The following is a 23007-nucleotide window of genomic DNA, read 5'->3' as shown; positions in this document are numbered from 1 at the left end:
TTTGCAAGAAATTTTACATAACGTAACCTAGTTATAAATTCTGATGTATTGTTTTTATCCTATGCTTTTTTAATTAACCGACTCTGCGATATTTTTTTATTTGAAGCATTTTAAGTTTTAAGCTCCAAGAAGCACTTGAAAATTTTAAAATCGAATCGTGATGCAGATCAGATGTTTACTACAGCCGCTGGAGCCGCGGATAGCAGCCAGTGACATTAGCAATGATAATAAAAGTGTGTTTGTTCTTTTTTTCTTTAGTTATTTCAATACAGATTGCTTGTTGCATTTTTCCATCAGCTTCCCCCTTCGACTAATTTACAGTTCTAATCGATACCTATATATAATACTCTTCCATTACTGAGTGACTGACTGAGTGACTGACTGACTGACTGAATGACAACGTTCAGCCGAAACAACTGGGCGTAGGTAGCTGATATTTGGCATGTAGGTTCCCTGGGGAGTGTAGGTGAGCACTAGAAGAGGATCTTTGGAAATTCTACCCCGAAGGGGGTGAAAGGGGTGAAAAACTTTTATATGAAAATTCTACACTGTTGATTGTTGATTGTTGTTTGGATTTTAGTTGTTTACAACAAATTAATGATAACGTGCTTCAGATTTTTCTGAAAATTAACCATCAATACCTTCGAACAATTTTAAAGATTTGATGGAAAATTGGTAAACATACATAACATTCACCATCCGAGATTTCACTATGAAATTCACATGTGCGAAACCGCGGGCAAAAGCTAGTAATCTTAATAAAACCTTCAAACTCATTGGCCTCGTTGACCACCTCTCTGGTATCCTCCAGGGTAGGACCGCCTTCTGATAAGAGGGATTAATCTAGGCTTGTTCCATTGAACAGCTACTTTTCATAGAGCGTGCTTCGTTTCGTTTGACATGCAACGAATGAAAGACGGAAGCTGGCTGTAGACTGATTTATTGCGCTTGACACTGACAGTTAATAACATCGTCATAAAAATACAGAAGCAAGTGGCCGGTCCATGCCACATTTCCCCCCTTTAATCCTTATACACTAATTGTAACAATTTACCTAACTTAACCTAACATTTCAACATCTATTTTTAAATTTCGGTTGTAAGCTCGTAAATCTCGGGCAGACATATCTGGTGGTGGCAGAGATTTCGAAGATGCAATCGTCTCGACCTAAGCGGGTGCATTTTTGTCCGTTTCACTTGAAACTATTTCCTGATGAGGGCCATCGCATGCACATGACCAACTCTCTCTCTCTCTCTCTTATCTCCGGCTTTTTTCTATTCGAGGTTAAGATATCGCGAAGCCCGGCGTCAGCGTAATAAAAAACAGATTCCGCTGTGGTTTCACAAAAGGCCGCATGCATGATATGAAACCTCCTGTTAATTGAAGCAGTGGTGGTCCGCCTGTTTAGGAGGATCAGAATTGATAAACTAAATTGCATTCCACGATATTGTCTGCATAGTCTGAAAACTACCTATGCCTAAAACTTTTTAATGTTGAAAGATAAAAAGCATTACTTATAACATATCGACGATTATGAGGCAGCTTTTAGGTCATCATCATCATATCGAGTGTGTTATTGCTAACACCGGGGTCAGATTTCATTAAAGTCGCCTAAAAGCATAAGTCATAACTTTTATGACTACTTACCGCCATCTAGTGGCAGGTAGTCGCTAACACACTAGTGAACTAAACTGTCCACCAGTGTGCTTGTTTCCTCACGATGTTTTCCTACACCGGAAGCAAGTGGTTGTCTATAAAAACTACTATATAAGTATATGAGTCAGATTACTATACAAACTCATATGGCACGAGTAGGATACGAACCTGAGACCTTTCGATCCACAAGCAGGCGTCTTAACCATTACACCACCACCGATTCGATGCTTTTAGGTGACTTCAATGAATTATATGTAACCCTCAACTCAGCGACGCTCTACCATAAAGTACCTATTTTATGTATCTACCAAATAAAGCTATTCTACTTAAACTGTAAGGCTCTACTTAACTCTACTCGGCTCTTGGCTAAATCCATCTTGCGACGTATTTATAGGATTTGAGCCTTCCGGATTTAGATGGTGCCAATAATACTTTGCCAACTTAATTCCAACAAGATTACTATACAAGGCATTAATAATGATTCATCATCTAATAATATAATTTCCCGAAAGACGTCTCAAATATAATTTACATTTGGTTGCTTTAGATCTAATATAATTAGATTTCAGTCAGTGAAAGTAATATATTTATAGTACATAAGTAATGTTCATGGGCCGCGTCGTGAGGTTATCTATTGTGGTTGGCTTGGCAATAGCTGACCCATGCGTCAACTCGTGAACGGGTGCTTTCCGGAGGAGCAGGTCAACTCCAAGTATTTCTTTTGGTCAATTATGAATATTTATCTATGTGAATGATGTGATCCGAGAGGAACGTTTTCATGTATAATTTATAATAGTTTTGCTCAAGCGAAGACGGGACAAACTGCTAGTTAATAATCTATACTATTAGAGGTAAGCGTTTGTGAGTATCTGACTTTGTGAGTTTGTATATTTGAGGCGGGTAATCTTCGAAACTACTGAGCCGATTTAAAAAATTCTTTCACCGTTAGAAAGATACACCATCCAAGAATGCAATAGGCTATATTTAATCGCAAAATTCCCACCGGATCGAAGCCCCGGGCAACATCTAGCAATTTATATTTAGGTTACCTAGACTGCATATATATTCCTTTATTTTAATTCTTTTACTTTATTTTAACTGAAACTCATTTAATTTGCAATAATTAGAGTAATAACATTTTACGTAAAACATTTGATAACAGCTCGAAAAATGTTCTCAAACACGTTTTAGCACTTAGGGTGAGTTGCACCTTCAAATTTGACGTTGATTTCAACCGGCGCCACTGACGTTTAGACAAAATGACGTACTTTGCGTTTTTTTTCTGCGCACGTATAGTTAACGTCAAAAATGATTGTGCAACCCACCCTTAATGTTATGCTATTACTTAATGATGTCGTGCATTATAATAAAATACTTATTATAATGCTTTAAATGGTCACGATTTTATAAGTACTAAAAATTCAGGCTTACAAAAATTATCCAACTTTTGTTACCTATAATACAAATTGTTATATGCAACAAAAGTTGCAATATATGTATACTAATCTAACTCATGTGTAGTAGTTTTAAATATCGCTTGCTTTGGACGAAGGCAAACATCTTGAAAAGAAAAAGACTACACACTGTTGAAATTTTAGTTCACGGGTGTGTTTACTGTCACTAGACGGATGTCGGTAGGTACTCGTAATGTCGACTTTAGACGGCTTGAATAAAATCAGACACCACACATACACACATACAGATATAATAAACACACCAAAAAATATAAATTTCTTACTGATTCTTCGATACTTAATATTATAAATGTGAAATTCTCTCTCCGTTCCACTTTAACGGCCAAACCGCTGGATCAATTTTGGTGAAATTTGGCATGCGTGTGTTCAAATAAAGGCAACTATTTTCAATTTTCAAAATTTAACCTCCTAATCATTATAATGGTGGGTTAAACTTGGTATTAAAATTATGTGTGTTCCGCTTTCTTACAGAAAAACACGTGGGGGAAGTCGCGGGCTATAGCTATAGCTATATGGGGTATTTATTATAATAAATACCCCAATCCAGGATCAATATTAACCATAACATTGATAAAGTAACGGGCCGGATAATCCGGTTTGGGACGAACAAGTAAATAATATTACGGAGATTAAGATCGGCTCCCGGGACGCCATCTTGAAATTTATTTGTTTTAAGTCCAAGTTGAATTTGTCATTTCTAATCCTATAATCCTTAGTTAATATTTTTTTATACACAGCACAATTTTTTAAAATATGTTCAGTACATGGAATATAATAACTCTTCAAAAGAAATCATCTGTGAAATAAATAAATAATAAATAAATTACATATATAACAACAAATCACACAAATTGAGCTAGCCCCAAAGTAAGTTCGAGACTTTTGTTATAGGATACTAACTCAAAGATACTATATTTTATAACAAATATGTAGATAAATAAACACACACACACACACATATTATATATATATATATATATATATATATATATATATATATATATATATATATATATATATATATATATATATATATATATATATATATATATATATATATATAACATCCAAGACCCGGGCCAATTAGAAAAAGATCATTTTCCATCATTACCCGACCGGGGATCGAATACGGGACCTCTCGGGACGGTTTCGCAAACTGTAAGTTAAATGCTACTAGGTGACTGTACAAGTCCAAAGTTTTTTTTTCTAAGGGTGGAGTGCACCGTCAACTTTGACGTTAATTTTAAAGCCAACGTCAAAGTCAACGCCAAAGTTTACGGGTGCAACTCGCCCTGAAACAATTCAAATCAAATAGCGATTTGCATTCATATCACAGATTTAGAAGGACCCCGCGATATTAGCCAGAGAAACGTTTGTAAACTAAACAAATGAAAGTCGGGGATGCTACGTCACGAAGCCGATAGCGAAGAAATTGAGATTTGCATAGGAACGGCGGCGCCATTTGTGTCAGAGGGAGCCACCGGCGCGGCCGATTGTAAATTATCCATCTGCTCAGCTCAGATTGAAAATTAATCTATTTTTACACATGATAGAAACGAGTCGTCGGGGTAGACCTCGTATGAGATGGCGAGACGAAACGGCTTCAGACAGTGAGAGATGAGAGACAATCTGTGGAAGATAATAGGGGGGACTTTGTCTAGTAGTGAGATACTTAAATAGGTTATATCCTTACTTCGTACATAATCAAACAAAGTCCTTTGCTGCGTCTGTTTCTCCGTTCGCGATAAACTCAAAAACGGTACGGATTTCTCCAATAGATAGTATGATTCTTGATGAAGGTTTATGTGTATAGATGTAACTATGTTTTACCAGAGCGAAGCCGGGACAGTCGCTCGTAAAAAAATTATAGAAAGGAGAGTATTGTTTCTAGAAAAGAGTACAAATAGTATTCAATATAATGTCTTGTTGCAAAACGGTGTCAATAAAATAATTTAAAGACATTTGACATGACCAAACGTCATTAGAAAAATTAGATCCTCGACCTCTCTCTTATCTGAGCGTTCCGGTTGCATCCCAGCCTTTGAGCATCGAAGCCCAGGGTCAGTTTTTCTACTCTTTTGTCTCCAAGCGGTCGTCGTCATTTCAGAGCTGAGTAAATCAATTCTCGACCAATACTTGTAACGCCACGCATTATGACCTCTTTAGTCATATCGCGTGCGCGCTGGCATGATTTTTATTTCTTTCATTCTAAATTCAAAATTTTAAATTATTGTTCCACTTGATATTTTGAAATCACATTTTGGCTCATTCATTACCATAACGATATCGGCACGTACCATACGTACGCTGTAATAATAATAAAATATATTAAATTATTTATAGACCCTTGAAGGGTCTGTATTTTACTTATCAATTATACTATTATACAACTGTCTGCCTTTGCCTATTTCTACTCCAACCTACCCTGAGATTACCCTACAACTGTGTTATTACTGGTGTTATGCGTGGGACTCATTTCACACTGTGACGACCAAACTGGGCATGCTGATGGCGTTTAAGATTGTTTATCATGCATCTGTTGATTCTGTGTAACAGAAAGTATGGACTAACTCTATTTAGCTTCATAGATTTCAATTTCACGAGGGTAAATGTAGGTAAAGCTAAGTCGAAGCTACGCCCGCCTGTGAACCGAAAGGTTCTAGGTTGGAGCCACAGAGTGTACAACAATTTGACTCATGTATAGTAATTTTTATCGACCATAACTTGCCTTCGGTGAAACATTGTGAGGAAAACAGCATTCTGGTTGATTTACCAACTGTATGAAATTAAGAAGAAAATAGCAAGCCACTTCATGAATAGTGCCAAGAAGTTGTGTGTGTTTCATCGCAAATAATGACCACGACCTGTCATGAAGAACACGGCTATGAAGAACATGATAGAAAGAAGAAAATGTAATCGAAACATAATTGATAATACAAATAAAAATGAATGGTTTAGGTGTGTGAGATTTTCAATAAATGTTATAAAACAAACACAAACAGTGGTAACAGACCAGTATAACTTCGTTACTGACCATTTAAAATTTGGAAATACCCAGTTCCGCAAGACATTGATTGCATGCGGCCAGCTGCGATTGTTTGTTCAAATTTAAATGTTTGCGATGCCAACAAATGCTGAGTTGTTGTTTGAGAGACTACCGTTTAAACAATTCTGACCTTTATATAGTTGCCTGAAGTGGCACAGACTAGGGAAGAGTGGAAAATTGTCTAGCTGAAGCAGCAAACGAAGTACAGTTAAGCGACGGAATTTTGCACAACACGACGTCATGTGTATACGAGTATAAGTATAGCGACAACTTAAGCCACAAGTATTGTATTATTACGCCTATTGTATTTGATAATGGCGCGTCGCGTCACACTACTTTTTTGCTTGTGAGGTGAGGTGGAAAATAAAGTAATTACTTAACTAATAAGCAAGAGCGAGGCCTCCTTTCTTTGCTGTGTTAGCTGCAAGGATCAATTATGTATCTAGAAATATCAACTACAGCTCAAGGAATTACGTCATTGTCAAACCTATGTAAAATGAAAGACCGATAGCGCTCTGCGTCGAGTCAGGTTTGTAGCGAGGCCATCCTCAATAGCTTTCTCACGTTTAAGTTATAATATTCATAATTTTGTAATTCTAAATTAGGAAATTACAGATCTCTTATTTCGAGTGTTATCTTAATATTACAAATATCAAACTCATGTCTACCAGAGTCGTCATAAGCTATCCGATGACCTTATCTAATTACAGGTTCATAATTTATTTTTAAAACAGCAAACAACTTCAAATTTCTACTTATAATAGGGCAAAGCTTAATAGCCATTTTAATTGCGGGGTGAAGTGATCGACTCCTCTCGCCTGCTATGCAAATCTGTGTCAATGGGCGGTTAAGGCAGTGAGTTCATGGATAGTTCTAAGGATGAATACTGAAAAAGCATTTTGTATTTCCTTTATTTAAGGATGTTTGATCTCATAATTACTATTGAGAGCATCCTCATTATTTGTTTAATCAATAGTGTTACATAAATTCGGAAATCTAGTGCCATAAAAAAGGATTTTGTACATAATAGAAATTGGCATAATTAACAATTAAACCCTGCAATTATAATCATTCAGACAAAATGGTCGAATAGATAGTACCAACGAATAAAAATATCGTTTTGAATTTCAACAAAATCAACTCCGGCTCATTATATTCTCTTATCAAAATTAATCAATGTGTAAGGAAAAGATCTCTGCCCTTTTGTTGGGGCCTTCGAGAGGGGTTCATTGGTGAATTTTATATTATATTAATTAAGATCCTATGATTGAATAGTATATTGATGAAGTGATTCAGCATTAATTGGGCCTTAATTGGAGTGCTCTTATGTACGCTATAATTAATACCATTCCATTTCTGTGCACACCTATTTCTTTTTTGCTTCGATTGAGTATTTCTGGTTACTTTCACTCCAATCAGCGTTTTTCTGGTACCTTCTTCAGTATAAAGGCTTCCTTAGCCAAAAGTCAGCTTCTCTACTTTTCTCTTATCATTCTGTCTATTATATTTTGTCGTTATAATTCTATTGATTTATTTATTTATCTTGAACCCCCATATATCACATACTTTAAGTGCCTCAAGGTGGAAGTTGATGCTAAGCATTCAATAGCATCTATTGCCTTATCAAATGGTTTTTTCAGTGCCACAGACTTTTAGTAAATAAACAATATTATTAACATACTTATAGATATATATCTAATAGAGTTTAATAAAATATTATTTATATTTGAATATTACTTACAGCTAAAGCAAATTTGATAAAATATGATGATAATATAAACACAAACTCAACTCAAACTCAAATATTCTTTATTTTTCTCTACAATCCTAGTTGTATGATAGACAGATATTTATACATATTGTACGTACATGGTAGATTTTAATAATCAAGATTGTGAGAGACTGGTGTCTGAACTAAGCAGAGCTTGTATCTCAGTACACCTGCCTCTCCCCGCTAGGAGTAAAACAATAGTACAATGTCTAGGAAAAACTAACATATACAAAAGCAATACTTATTATAATACAATGTGGAGCTTGTACAACCGTTTAAACAAATAAATTCAAATTAAAATAGATATATAATAGCTTATTATAAATTAAATGTATTAATACTTTTACAGACTATATGAAAATATAATAAATAAATAGAAAAACACTCTAAAAAAAAGAGTCTAAACTGATGATTAAACAATTGTGTTATCGCCGTCACCACAAATAAACACACATAACACAGTTTGACAGTATTGGATATAATGCCTTTAGCATTAAGTTCGTTATTACCTTTTTTTTAACAAAAAAGTTTAGTCAATAAATAGTTTTATTTCATAAAGGAGTTCGATAGCGAATAGACATTTGATATCGATCGGCGCTTTTTCCTAGAAAGTGGCGTTAACCCACCTTCGCAAAGGTCACTGGATCGGGTGACCCAAGATGTATAAAGATGGTTCGCAGGCATGTTACGCGGTTAATCCCGGCTGTATAATTGCATTTTTAAATCTCACCAATTCGTCATTGTTGGGTCAAATGTTGGGTCATTGCACATACTCAATATCCAATCATATAAAAGGCTAGTGCTTCAGCATTAGGTTGCTGATGATGCAATTTGTCAGACAACTAAGAGACACATAACTTTACCAGCTAATAGACAATGGCATTCCCAAGGAGGGCTTGCTCAACATATTAAGGCATATTTTCTCCGCTGATGCACTGATGTCACTGCTGGGAAACACGCAGAAATTAGAGAGAGATAAAAAAAAATCCTTTATAATATTGCAACAAGATCAACACACATAAATAAATATATAAGGACAAATCACACAGATTGAGTTAGCCCCAAAGTAAGTTCGAAACTTGTGTTATGGCATACTGACTCAACTATACTATATTCTATAACATATACATATATAGATGAAAATCCAAGACCCAATCTGAAAAAGATAATTTTCCATGTTGACCTGACCGGGGTGCGAACCCGGGACCTCCAGTGTAGCAGTCCGGCATGGTGGCCATTAAGCCACGTAGGTCGTCGATTATCCTATTATATATATATTATATATAGATATCGATGCATTCAATTTACCATCCGAAAATAGCTGGGCCATAAAGTAAGTATTATGTTAAATGCTAATGTTAGTATCGAGCATGCAAGAGAACAGAGTAATAGCATACTCTAATAATACCGTCAGCTATTCAGCAGGCGATCTATTGTTCTCGTTTATGTTTGTCCAAATTTGGATTTATGCTTTCTGGGTTAAGCTGTTGGAATATGTGGGACTTTGTTCTTGCTAAATACAGCTATTTGTCTTTTAAACAGCTTTTATTAGCTCGAATTTTTCATTTATTATGGCGAAAGTTTTTGATGGATTTAAACATTTCTTAATCGGGTTTATAGCTTTTTGTGATTTCGTGCTGTTTGGCAGTGAAAAAGAAATGAATTTATCAGCTTGTTTCTTTAGTCACGAATGTTGTAAGAGTAAATTAAGGGAATGCTTTAATCTGGAGACCTTTATAATAGGCCAGAAATTTATTTAGTACTATTTAATCTCAAGTTCATCAATAAACCGTTGTAATAAACCTTTGAGTTAAGCAACAATATTTAGAATTAGTAATCTGGATGAGAGAAGATGCGGATAGTTTAAATAGTAGACACATTGTTTTTAAAATAATAAAATTAGGTTGCAACGCATTCAGAACTTTGTCCTTTTATTTTGAAGTCGGTTAATATTGTTTTTTTATAATATTGTTGAATGGTGGTGGTGTAATGGTTAAGACGCCCGCCTGTGGATCGAAAAGTACCAGATTCGAATCCTACTCGTGCCACATGAGTGTGTACATCAATCTGACTCATGTATAGTAGTTTTCATCGATCACCACTTCCGGTGAAGGAAAACCTCGTGAGGAAACCTGCACACTGGTTGATTATTAACTTGTGTGTGAAATGGAGAAGGCAATGGCAAACCACTCCATTAATAATGTCAAGAAAATTGTTGTGTGTGTTTCATACCACGTAATGACCACGACCCTCAGCCATTAGGAATACGACTACGAAGAAGAGAATATTGTTTTAGATTTTGTATAGATTTAACAATTATACTTAGATCACGGAATGGATTAATTGTAGCTTGTTCGTTTGCCGCCCTTTTCTCTAAAGATTAAAACTAGTTTTCATACTCCAACACACAGTTGTAGTATCTGGAGTAACTGCAGGTTTCAGTCTAGACTCGGTTGTATACAGATTATTCCCAACCACATCGCTCAGTGGTTCTTAGATGTACATTCAGGGTTGTCATGTATTCAGACAACTCTTGTAGTTAATTTAGCTAATTATTTATTTCATCAAAATCTACAATGATTTGACAATATTTTCCCATTGATAATATTGTTGTATAGATAATATTTTATCAATTACATAAACAAATAAATATTAGGATAAATCACACAGATTGAGACAGCCCCACAGTAAGTTCGAGACTTGTGTTATGGGATACTAACTCAACGGATACTATATTGTATAACATATAGATAAACATCCAAGACCCGGGCCAATCAGAAAAAGATCATTTTCCATCATGAGCCGACCGGGGATCGAACCCGGGCCATCTCGGTTCAGAGGCAAGCACTTTACCACTGCGCCACCGAGGTCGTCATATTTAATGTAAGCTTAATAGATAAAATTTGTCTGTATTAAATTTTAAGTACTAACTAATAGTTCTTCATAATACCCATATTCAATCACAGATTAAATTCTGTAAAATTCGCCAACACCAAATACCTACAAATTTAAAATTGTACTTATACTAATTTGATGAAATTTAAAAGTTAGGGACAAACGTGGGAAAACTTTTTGAGTAATTACTCTTTATAATAGATATTATTCGTAATGATAAACACCGAATAAAATCACAAATATGTATACATGTATTTAAAACTACGTACTCAATGACGTTTGTGCTAACACATCCGTCGCTACTTTAGTCAAACATTGGAAACAAAATTTGGAACTGAATTTGAATTTGGAACTGAACTGAATTTGGAACTGAACTGAATTTGGAACAAAATTTGAATTTGGAACAAAAACAAACATTGGAAAATTGACAGTACAAAAACTATTTTCTTATAGGAATACATTTTTTCGGAAGTAAAATAGGAAACACAATGTACGAAGCTATCTAAATCAATGAACGTTCAGTCGCCAGCCCTATCGGACGTGGAGATCGATCGAGTCGTGATCGAGTGGTCTCTGGGGATATTGCACGTTCAATCCATAACATAACGCGAAATGATTGGCCTTTTATATATCTAGACGATTTTATATTAGGCTCCCATTATGATTGCTGGTGCAATTAATTTTTTTTTTACTTTATTTTATACAAAACTTAAACGTAACTTAATAAGTAAATAAGTTTTTTAGTGAACAACATTTGTTGTTTTTATGTATTTTTACTTTATTTTATATTTATTTATTTTGTGATATGGATCTTGTGTCTGCAATAAAGAATTATTATTATTATTTACCTTTGTCGTTTTTCTCAGCTATAAAAGCTGGTATAGGGATACTAACTACCACGAGCATAAGCCAAGTTATTATTATTATTATTATTAAAATTTATGTTATTAATTATAGTCGAAGTCAAATATCTTCGAGTTAAAAACAAAGATTCAATGGAAGGTTTTTTCAGTATTTGCTATCACATTTTGCTGGGACATGTTGTTTCGTATCATTATGTAGACCTGCCCTATATTTTGGACCTATACGATACGATAAAATAAATTTCACCAGAAAAAACATTGTTGGAGAGTTAAGTTCACTACCTGCTACTAGATGGCGGGAGGTAGTCGTAAAAGTCATATGTCAGATGCCTTTAGGCGCCGTGAATAGATCTGACACCAGTGTCAGTAATAACACTCGATACGATGAAGATGAACGGAAAAAAAATAACCATTAGAATATTTTTTTCGTGAGTCCTATTTATCGGGAAGCGGTGGTGGTGTAATGGTTAAGACCTGTGAACCGAAAGGTCGCAGGTTTGAATCCTACTCGTGCCACATGAGTTTGTATCAGATTCCAATCTGATTCATGTGTAGTAGTTTTCATCGACCACCACTTGCTTCCGGTGAAGGAAAACATCGTGAGGAAACCTGCACTCAGGTTGATTATCAACTTGTGTGTGAAGTGGAGAAGGCAATGGCAAACCACTCCATTAATAGTGCCAAGAAAGTCGTTATGTGTGTTTCATTCCACGTAATGACCACGATCCTCAGCCATGAGGAACGTCTCGAGGAATACGACTATGAAGAGGAAATTTTTTGGAGTAGACCTTCATAAAGGCATGGATACCACACTCTCATCTTCTTGTTGCTGCCACCAAACATCAGCTTGCATTGCATTACATACAAGTAATGTGTTGGTTCAGATATATTTGCTTAATTGCTGTTGGTTTAGCCATTATCAATGTGAAAGTTTGTACGTATATTTGTTTAATTACAACCTCAACCGCAGCAAAATTCAGTTTATCCGGCGTCCTAGGTAAGCGGTGGTACGCCGCACTAAGCGATTCGACACTTTTTTTTCACTAACTAAATACATCAAGTATTTTAAGATCATAATGCATCGCAACAGTGGTGGACCGTCCTTTTTTATTCAAATCCTATTCGTGCCACATGATTTATATACCAATCTGACTCATGTATAGTGAAGGTTAACACCGCCAGGAAACCTGCACACTGGTTGACAGTTTAAGTTCATGTTATGTTAATGTGTACGCGATTGATTGTCACGAAACGCGGTAGATAGTCGTAAAAAGTCATGTCAGATGCCTTTACTATGCTTGAACTAAATCGGACAGCAGCGTTAGAAATTAAGAGACTAGAAAAGAAATATACATCGCGGGTCGCGCTGTCTTTACGCTTTTGTCTGTGATATTATTATACAGACGGATGCACATAGTACACTTTAATTAAAATGAAACATACTTTTCGTCCTTAATTTCCTTCACTCGCAAGTCACAAAACATAAAAAAGGTTATTTTCCACGAAAGGTTTGCTCGTATAATATATACGGTTTGTTTCTAATGAGTTTGCAGAAGTCAAGCGGCGGTCGTTACCGTAATGCCGCTGTGTAGACAGACAAATCGGTCTCGTATTTTATATAAAAAAGGGTATTCTTATTTGTAAATGTACAAACATCGATGGTTCAGTGACATTGCGATTATGTATGACGGGATGTTGTGCATATGAGTAATTACATTCAGTAATAAAATTCAGTTTTTTTGGTAAATCACATATTTTACTTCTTTCTTTTTGCAACAAACTATATTGTCACATCGCTCTGGATTGCTTGCCTTCTGCTCTGTTTGTTCATACTTTCGCCCACACGTATAGCTGTACATATTCAATTCAATTATATGTATATTCAAACTAAAACAAAGAAATATCTCCCAAACAAATAGTGCAGATTATGTGCAGGGGTTTCAATATGATTGAATTCTAATCAGCGTGGTCCTAACCACACACGCTTGTGTTTCACTTATTATTTGTTTCTGCTGTAAGAAATATTTTTTCATTTGGTCAGACCCATATATAAGCTTCATAGTCTTAAGTACCATCAATTGCGCTATTACGAAAGTATGGATAGCTTTTTAATCACTAGTTCCATTTTAAAAAATGAAGTGTAGTATTACATATACTCACAGCACTGCGTCGTGTTGCTTTGCCGCTATTGTCGCTCGCCTAGGACGCCAACGCTTCACTTCTATACTTATCTAACCTAATAATAAAAGGTTGTTTATAGGGTCATTTTCGAAATTACTCAATCGATTTTCAAAATCTTTCACCATTATGAAGATGCATTATTATTATGTGATAAAAACTATATTTTATTCGATTCTCTCAGGGGAGCAAAGCCACGGGCCGCAGCCAGTAGTAATATAAATCTATAGTTATCACTATAACCACATTAGATTGGAATGCTATATTAAATCCTAAATCAGCGTTATCCTAACCACACACGCTGTCCTTTCACTAATTGTTTTGTTCGACTGACTCATCGGGAAGCTACGACAATAGTTTGGGTTCATATCCTACATTCAACAAATAAATTTACAGAGAAACTTTGTTTATATAAATGTATATTTGGATTACCCTCGCCATTTACTATTTACTTACTGTAGACGACCTCGGTGGCGCAGTGGTAAAGTGCTTGCCCCTGAACAGAGAGGTCCCGTGTTCGATCCCTGATCGGGTCATGATGGAAAATTATCTTTATCTGATTGACCCGGGTCTTGGATGCTTATCAAAATTATAGTACCCATATCCCATAACACAAGTCTCGAACTTACTTTGGGGCTAGCTCAATCTGTGTCATTTGTCCTAATATATATATATTTATTTACATTTATTTATATCACTATTCAGGCTCAGTGACCTAAATAAAATGAGCAGGCCTCCAATCCAAGAGCACGACACGGTCTTCTATCTCAGCTTGCAACTAGCTAGCAGTATTCGCGATGAGAATAAACACAGAATGGCATCTACGAGATAGAACAAGGCAGATAAATATAATGTAAAGTTGAGTGGATGACTATAGGAAAATATGAAAAGTTATTCTGGAAAAGGAAATCTAGGATGGAAACGATTGGGATCTGGAACAGCCCCATCGACAGGACACAGTTAAGATCAAGCCGGGAAATACGATGGTATGTAATATTTTACCAATTAAGTTAACGTCAAAATTGATTGGTGCAACCCTCACTCAATTATAATATACAAATGGCGTTTAACGATTGACTATTTAAAAAATAATGCCAAACTCGAGCAGAATCTAGCACAAGTGTTACCAATAATGCAATCCCTCAAATAGAAATGATATGAATAATAATTCTGCTAACAAATCATTGAAGTCATAAAGCGTGCCATTAACGACAAGACAAGTTAATGATGCCACCATAGGTGTCGTAACGATCAATTATACGAGAGATTTATTCGTGGACACGTAATGCCCACGGGAGTATAAATGACGATACCAGATCACAAATGGATGTACAGTCTTCAGTTACTATATATGGGTCTGTATTCGGAGGTGTTAACGACTGATTTGATATGAATTTGGGCAGGTGAGTATGCGTTCAATGTACTTTCGTACTGTTAGAAGTTAACTTTTGAAATGCTATCAGAAAACCTATGGTTTATTTTATAGTATTGCAGCAAACAAAGAGGCATGCGACCACATGGCGAGTGGTCACCGCAGTCTAAGCTTTTTAATCACTAGTTCCATTTTAAAAAATGAAGTGTAGTATTACATATACTCACAGCACTGCGTCGTGTTGCTTTGCCGCTATTGTCGCTCGCCTAGGACGCCAACGCTTCACTTCTATACTTATCTAACCTAATAATAAAAGGTTGTTTATAGGGTCATTTTCGAAATTACTCAATCGATTTTCAAAATCTTTCACCATTATGAAGATGCATTATTATTATGTGATAAAAACTATATTTTATTCGATTCTCTCAGGGGAGCAAAGCCACGGGCCGCAGCCAGTAGTAATATAAATCTATAGTTATCACTATAACCACATTAGATTGGAATGCTATATTAAATCCTAAATCAGCGTTATCCTAACCACACACGCTGTCCTTTCACTAATTGTTTTGTTCGACTGACTCATCGGGAAGCTACGACAATAGTTTGGGTTCATATCCTACATTCAACAAATAAATTTACAGAGAAACTTTGTTTATATAAATGTATATTTGGATTACCCTCGCCATTTACTATTTACTTACTGTAGACGACCTCGGTGGCGCAGTGGTAAAGTGCTTGCCCCTGAACAGAGAGGTCCCGTGTTCGATCCCTGATCGGGTCATGATGGAAAATTATCTTTATCTGATTGACCCGGGTCTTGGATGCTTATCAAAATTATAGTACCCATATCCCATAACACAAGTCTCGAACTTACTTTGGGGCTAGCTCAATCTGTGTCATTTGTCCTAATATATATATATTTATTTACATTTATTTATATCACTATTCAGGCTCAGTGACCTAAATAAAATGAGCAGGCCTCCAATCCAAGAGCACGACACGGTCTTCTATCTCAGCTTGCAACTAGCTAGCAGTATTCGCGATGAGAATAAACACAGAATGGCATCTACGAGATAGAACAAGGCAGATAAATATAATGTAAAGTTGAGTGGATGACTATAGGAAAATATGAAAAGTTATTCTGGAAAAGGAAATCTAGGATGGAAACGATTGGGATCTGGAACAGCCCCATCGACAGGACACAGTTAAGATCAAGCCGGGAAATACGATGGTATGTAATATTTTACCAATTAAGTTAACGTCAAAATTGATTGGTGCAACCCTCACTCAATTATAATATACAAATGGCGTTTAACGATTGACTATTTAAAAAATAATGCCAAACTCGAGCAGAATCTAGCACAAGTGTTACCAATAATGCAATCCCTCAAATAGAAATGATATGAATAATAATTCTGCTAACAAATCATTGAAGTCATAAAGCGTGCCATTAACGACAAGACAAGTTAATGATGCCACCATAGGTGTCGTAACGATCAATTATACGAGAGATTTATTCGTGGACACGTAATGCCCACGGGAGTATAAATGACGATACCAGATCACAAATGGATGTACAGTCTTCAGTTACTATATATGGGTCTGTATTCGGAGGTGTTAACGACTGATTTGATATGAATTTGGGCAGGTGAGTATGCGTTCAATGTACTTTCGTACTGTTAGAAGTTAACTTTTGAAATGCTATCAGAAAACCTATGGTTTATTTTATAGTATTGCAGCAAACAAAGAGGCATGCGACCACATGGCGAGTGGTCACCGCAGTCTAAGCTTTTTAATCACTAGTTCCATTTTAAAAAATGAAGTGTAGTATTACATATACTCACAGCACTGCGTCGTGTTGCTTTGCCGCTATTGTCGCTCGCCTAGGACGCCAACGCTTCACTTCTATACTTATCTAACCTAATAATAAAAGGTTGTTTATAGGGTCATTTTCGAAATTACTCAATCGATTTTCAAAATCTTTCACCATTATGAAGATGCATTATTATTATGTGATAAAAACTATATTTTATTCGATTCTCTCAGGGGAGCAAAGCCACGGGCCGCAGCCAGTAGTAATATAAATCTATAGTTATCACTATAACCACATTAGATTGGAATGCTATATTAAATCCTAAATCAGCGTTATCCTAACCACACACGCTGTCCTTTCACTAATTGTTTTGTTCGACTGACTCATCGGGAAGCTACGACAATAGTTTGGGTTCATATCCTACATTCAACAAATAAATTTACAGAGAAACTTTGTTTATATAAATGTATATTTGGATTACCCTCGCCATTTACTATTTACTTACTGTAGACGACCTCGGTGGCGCAGTGGTAAAGTGCTTGCCCCTGAACAGAGAGGTCCCGTGTTCGATCCCTGATCGGGTCATGATGGAAAATTATCTTTATCTGATTGACCCGGGTCTTGGATGCTTATCAAAATTATAGTACCCATATCCCATAACACAAGTCTCGAACTTACTTTGGGGCTAGCTCAATCTGTGTCATTTGTCCTAATATATATATATTTATTTACATTTATTTATATCACTATTCAGGCTCAGTGACCTAAATAAAATGAGCAGGCCTCCAATCCAAGAGCACGACACGGTCTTCTATCTCAGCTTGCAACTAGCTAGCAGTATTCGCGATGAGAATAAACACAGAATGGCATCTACGAGATAGAACAAGGCAGATAAATATAATGTAAAGTTGAGTGGATGACTATAGGAAAATATGAAAAGTTATTCTGGAAAAGGAAATCTAGGATGGAAACGATTGGGATCTGGAACAGCCCCATCGACAGGACACAGTTAAGATCAAGCCGGGAAATACGATGGTATGTAATATTTTACCAATTAAGTTAACGTCAAAATTGATTGGTGCAACCCTCACTCAATTATAATATACAAATGGCGTTTAACGATTGACTATTTAAAAAATAATGCCAAACTCGAGCAGAATCTAGCACAAGTGTTACCAATAATGCAATCCCTCAAATAGAAATGATATGAATAATAATTCTGCTAACAAATCATTGAAGTCATAAAGCGTGCCATTAACGACAAGACAAGTTAATGATGCCACCATAGGTGTCGTAACGATCAATTATACGAGAGATTTATTCGTGGACACGTAATGCCCACGGGAGTATAAATGACGATACCAGATCACAAATGGATGTACAGTCTTCAGTTACTATATATGGGTCTGTATTCGGAGGTGTTAACGACTGATTTGATATGAATTTGGGCAGGTGAGTATGCGTTCAATGTACTTTCGTACTGTTAGAAGTTAACTTTTGAAATGCTATCAGAAAACCTATGGTTTATTTTATAGTATTGCAGCAAACAAAGAGGCATGCGACCACATGGCGAGTGGTCACCGCAGTCTAAGAACGGGGTCACACCAGGGTTGTAAACAGGGTCGTTGCCGTGAATTACTTGACGCCTTTTTACGCCTTGAAGAAGTCCGTTTTGTTGTCTAAGGTAAGTTTTATTTGATACTTTTAAAAGTCCCCTTTGTTATCATCAGTTATTTTAATGTCCTCACAATGAACTAGCAATCAACAAGCTTTAAAAATTAGTTAAGAGCTAGTACTCCTAAAGCGAATGCCTTGTAGGCGTGGGATTTATCTTGCGCATCTAGAAAACGATATATTTATGTAAGTATCTGTATTCCAATCCAATTACACGCGGGTATCCTTAACATCGAGCTTTGCGATGAGTATTTTTTATCGCCGGCTCAAATTTCCATTCGCGTTTCTATATTTTATTATATATACTTTACTTTTTAATGTAATACGATGATCTGTACCCAGGAGTTTTAGCTTTTTAGAATTTATTTTTTAGGCCCCGACAAAAGAAGAAGTTTAAGTTTAATTTGTGTGTCTGTATCTGTGTATCTGTATGTCTGCCCGTGGCATCGTAAAAGCCAAACAAATGAACCGATTTTGATCTATTTCTTGTGAATTTATTCGAGAATGTTCTTATCTATGCTTGAAAAATGTATGTTCAGCCGATTGGAAACCATCAGATCTTTTCTGGCAGAAAAAAGGATAAATAGTCTAAATAACAGTTCAAATTGCATCCATTACGTTACAAACAGAAAGCTTAGAAACAGACAGACGCAGAGGGCGACTCTGTGTTATAATGTAGTGATAAACTAAGCAATAAGCATGAAACTAAATTTGATATCTTTCGAGATATTAAATAAAATTGACCTTTTTGATAAAAACTGCAGTTTTGGAACCATATTCGAAAAAGTCATTAAAAGTTACTGACCTCAAAGGGGCTTTCCCAAGGCTATTTTTACTGAAAATTTATCTGCAGACAAACTTTGATAAACAAAAAATTCATGAGATTTTAAGCTAGTCACATTCGGGTGACCGCCAGCGACCCGTGAAATGTTTGCTTAGTAAGAAAAAGTGAAAATATTAATATGGAATGTAAATAAATAAAATAAAATGGAAAACTACTCAATTTGTGTTTATTTATTTTTAATTGTCGTTGTTCGTTATTTGTCCATATATATTTAGCCAAAGTAAGATTGAGATTTTTGTTATGGGATATTATGGGATGGGATACACATAACGTAGTCACTGTTATTCTTTATGTAGCATTAAATATTTATTTATTTTTTGCTAAGAAATAATTTAAATTCAAATGTGTGACATGACGTAGCTAATGCTCCACCATTCGTAGCACCATTGTTGACGTGCTACGGATAAGCTACGAGAACGCTGGCTACTCAATACGTGGCGTGTCGGTCGTTGTCATGTCTGTATGTACATGTATTATGTCTTAATGCTTTTACACTATCGCCAAACGTAATGCTGAATTGTCGTAAAACGCCGTACATTGCATTGTTGACTTGTGTCTAAACTTACCTTAGGTATTAATTGACACGATGTGGTTTTACGTAGCACGTTACTAACATCCACGTGCTGTCTCATTTTCCCATGTCGTGTAGAGAGGGAATGTGTGGACGCAATGACGTGCCAGTGTTTTATGTTTCATGATAGCCCGCAGATGTTTTCCATAAGTTTTAACACTGACGTGCGTCGACGTACGTCGAAACTCTATACAACTCTGCATTTATCCGTCGACAGAGGTCAAAGAGGGTAAGTTTACTTGTTTAGGCTGACCGACAGTTGAAAATGCCCTCAAAATGTCAAGTAATCAGCCCAATATATTTAATTTTAGTCTGTGTGCCTCCGACTTGGCCCCATTTTGCGGTGGACGATCAATTCGGTGAATAGTAATGACAAACCGCTTTCAGAAATGAAATGAAATGTTCGGACAGGCTTATGATAGGTTCCGTATATGGATTAAGGTTGATTGTAGCGGTTCTTCCAGTCTAATAAAGTGACAAATAATTATAATTCTATATCATTACGTAATAGTTTTTTTGTTAGAAAAGTGTTTTGGTTTATTTAATTTTTGTTCGAAAAGTACTGAACCTTTTTTTAGAAGATATTCTTTTGACGACTTCGGTGGCGCAGTGTTAAAGTTCTTGCCACTAAACCGAGAGTTCCCGGGTTCGATCCCCGGTCGGGTCATGATGGAAAATGATCTTTTTCTGATTGGCCCTGGTGTTGGATGTTTATCTATATATGTATTTGTTATAAAATATAGTATCGTTGAGTATCCCATAACACAAGTCTCGAACTTACTTTGGGGCTAGCTCAATCTGTGTCATTTGTCCTAAAATATATATATTTATTTATTTTATTTTATTTGACTATCAATAGTTATCCTTTGGATTGGGTCAGACCGGGGAGGTTAAATAGAAGGGATAGTCTATTTACACCCATCTATACCTACGAACACATGATGATGTAGGTGGATGGACCTTTAAAAGGCATGTGTGAATTACGTCATTAAATTATGCCACGTTTAAATTCAATCAGGGTTTTCAAAATTCTAGTCACACCCGACAAAATGTATGAAACACATGGGTATGCACAACGGCATAGTTCGTGTACACGTACCAAGGACGTGTGAGCAGTGCGTTCGGTAATGTATGAGGTGGGTTTCGCAGGTTAGTTCCTCAATGGGCAACTGTGAGGTAACAGAATTGCAAGGGATGGCCGAAGTATATCCTAATACTATTTATGTACCGTGACTGTATCATAAAGGAAAAAGGCGTAAACAGAACTGGTATAAAAAATAAAAGCCGAGTGAAAATGTTAGAGGGCGCTATATTCTGTTAGTTATACCCTAGGGGGCGCCAAGTTGAATTTATCACGACGTCACGTTACGTCACATCGTGTAAGCCACTGGGTCTATTAAGTTTTCAAGGAACACATACTTAAATCAGAAAGACGAAAAGGGTTTTTTTGGAATATTATATGTTACACAGTCATATCAAAGGTAGTAAGAACATTTTTACTACGTGTTTGAACTTTCGCTTGTAGTGTTTTACCAAAGAAAAAATATTAGTACATTTACACATAGGTATTATTAATTTGATGCAAAAAAAAACAGGTTTATACACTTCTTTAAATACCAGCAAAATTTTCACAAAAATATTATTCAAATCGAAAAATTTCTATACAGACTTTTTATATGGGTATGTAGAACCAAACCTAGCCTGAATAAAAGCGCTATTTTGTCAACAAAATTAGCTTCAGAAATTATCCTAACTTTTTAAAACACTGTATTAGTTTATTGGTAGTTACTGTACTTAGGTGATCTATGCTCAGTAATTAGTGTTTGAAAGTTAATGATAGTTCACAACACCTGGCTGTAAAGATCGATTCATCTCTCAACACGTCACTCTATGCTAAGTAGTTTAATTTATGCATGATTATAGGTTGAGTGGTTTGATTAAAAATTAAGTCAAAATTCAAGTTCAAAATTCTTGCCTATTATTAGCAATCAAGTCCCACTGTTGGGAAAAAGCCTCCCCTTTTTGTTCTAAACCACTTCTATCACTCGCCAGTTAAAGTAGTCCCTTATCGAAGGTTCACAGTACGTCGGAATAACTGTTCTTCTTGCCTTGATATATTTTGTCTTCAGTCGTGCCCATGTAATCACTCTATCCCATATTTCATGGCTAGCCCAGTCCCACTTCAGTTTTACAGACCAGTATGGAATCAAAAACTTGTAGTAGTACTGCGCCTCGGGGCTTCGCTCGCGTGGAAATTTCAGGATAAAAAGTGTCCTATGTGTTATTCCAAGTTATGTTCTACCTGCGTGCCAAATTTCATAACAATCCTTCTAGTAGATTTTGCATGAAAAAGTATTATTAGTATGATGATAAGAAACAACCAAGACACGGTCACGACACGGACCGCCGATGAAGACAAACACTGTCTTAAGACAACGCCACACGACACGACATTACAATTAATTATTCAGGTGCGCCATAAAGCGGCCGTAAAGTGACGTGGGTCGTCATTGGGCATTTTATCGCCGCCAGGAATCCCGGGTTTAAGGGTGTTTCATTTTATTGTGCAGTAAAACAAGTTTTATCGGTTTGATCTTGGCCGACGGTTAAGAAGCCTGTGACAATAAGGTCTTAAATTCACGTCACATCACTACTTTATGATTTCTTAAAAAAGAAAAATACAAACGTTACAGTCTAGTCAGACTCCGCTGGTTCGAACAAGAGGTGCAAAAGAGAAAAATTATGGTGACAAAAATCCTACGTGGCTCAACCGAGTGGCCATCAACCAGTAGTGGAAAGATAAAGTTCTAATCTCTCTCTAAAGAATTAGCGGAATCTTGGTCATAATA

The 23007-nt window shown here is 36.0% G+C and overlaps 1 protein-coding gene across 4 annotated transcripts in view; it reads right to left on the bottom strand.

The window, feature by feature from the left end:
• The window catches only part of LOC128674729 (metabotropic glutamate receptor 2-like), a 234749-nt gene that overhangs the window by 91708 nt on the left and 120034 nt on the right, over positions 1–23007 (bottom strand). The window lies entirely within an intron of this gene.

The sequence above is a fragment of the Plodia interpunctella genome, chromosome 13, assembly GCF_027563975.2.
Source record: "Plodia interpunctella isolate USDA-ARS_2022_Savannah chromosome 13, ilPloInte3.2, whole genome shotgun sequence".
Classification (NCBI taxonomy): Eukaryota; Metazoa; Arthropoda; class Insecta; order Lepidoptera; family Pyralidae; genus Plodia; species Plodia interpunctella.
The sequence above is the reverse complement of the archived record's forward strand: the minus strand, read 5'-3'. Positions and strand labels throughout refer to the sequence as shown.